Genomic DNA, 1,385 nt, shown 5'->3' with positions numbered 1-1,385 from the left:
TTTTTTTTTTTAAAGATTTTATTTATTTATTTGACAGAGAAAGACACAGCGAGAGAGGGAACACAAACGGGGAGTGGGAGAGGGAGAAGCAGACTCCCTGCTGAGCAGGGAGCCCGATGCGGGACTCGATCCAGGGACTCCAGGATCATGACCTGAGCCGAAGGCAGTCGCTTAACCAACTGAGCCACCCAGGCGCCCCGTAACACAAATATTCTTAATGCTGAGAAGTATAAAGAAGAAATCTTGCCTATGATAAAAGCTAATTTCGTATTCCTATCAGAGAGTCATCAAGTAATAACTGCTGGAAAAATAAAATACCTTACCCAGAAACAGTCGAATTAAGCAGATGGATTTTGACAGGATCTACATAATTAAAGTTTCCACTGCAGCTTTAGAAACTCCTGTTCTGAAACCCATTTTGTCAGCCAATGCTAAAGAATGTTTTTTGGCTCAGGAACATAGTCCCAGAGGAGAAGCTGCCTCTCAGCCTGGACACCCTCAGACAATGCGTTTCAAAGAACAACTCTTTTGCCTAGAAATGGATCTTGTCATTGACATTGTCATGTTAATTGGCCAAATTCAAGCACAAGTCATCTCTCGAACCAGCAATGGGAGGACCTTGGGTGGACTGTTTTAAAACCTTTTCCTAAAGGAAAAGAGACATGCTAATAAAAAGTCAACCTTGGCATTTTAGTCCTTAACAATTAAGAACCCAAGACCAAGGGTGCCTGGCTGGCTCAGTCAGTAGGGCATGTGACTCTCAATCTCAGGGTCATGAGTTCAAGCCCCATGTTGGGCATGGAGCTTACTTAAAAAGAAGAAAGAAAAGAAATTATCAATCAAGAGTGAGGACTGAATGAGAACCCAAGACCAAAATGCTTATTGTTAGCTGCTGCCAACCAAGAGGACTTCCTCTTTGTATTCTTTACTAAACAGTAAGAAAAGACACCCAGGAAAACCTGGGTGGTGCATTTGGTTAAGCTTCTGACTCCTGGTTTCAGCTCAGGTCATGATCTCAGGGTTGTGAGATGGAGCCCCACACAGGACTCTGAGCTGAGTGGAGGATTCTCTCTCCCTCTTCCTCTGCCCCTTCCCCTCCTTTCTCTCTCTCTCTCTCTAATAAATAAATCTTAGGGGAAAAAAAGAAAAAAAAAAGCACTCAGACCTCAAAACTCCATATACTACCAAGTGATTGGAAGTAGTAAGAATAGATTGCTATGCACATAAAACCCAAAATCTTATACCAACCTTCAGATTTCTTCTGAAGCAAATTTCATTCCATACCTGTTCACAAGGAGCAGAGATTTATGTTAAAAGGCAAAGACTGAGGGTCCCATAAAGTTTGGCTCCTGAGCTGTAGGCTCTATATAAGTAACCAACTGAAG

At 42.4% G+C, this 1,385-nt stretch overlaps 1 non-coding gene across 1 annotated transcript; it reads left to right on the top strand.

Moving 5' to 3' along the window:
* Positions 1 to 726: 726 nt before the first annotated feature.
* On the top strand, positions 727 to 799 carry TRNAE-CUC (transfer RNA glutamic acid (anticodon CUC)). The gene has a single exon. It is a non-coding gene; the product is annotated as a tRNA-Glu (tRNA).
* The last annotated feature ends 586 nt before the right edge of the window (positions 800 to 1,385 follow it).

This window comes from Leptonychotes weddellii, chromosome 6, assembly GCF_054177405.1.
Source record: "Leptonychotes weddellii isolate Sample4059 chromosome 6, ASM5417740v2, whole genome shotgun sequence".
Classification (NCBI taxonomy): domain Eukaryota; kingdom Metazoa; phylum Chordata; class Mammalia; order Carnivora; family Phocidae; genus Leptonychotes; species Leptonychotes weddellii.
This window is presented reverse-complemented; position numbering and strand designations above follow the sequence as displayed.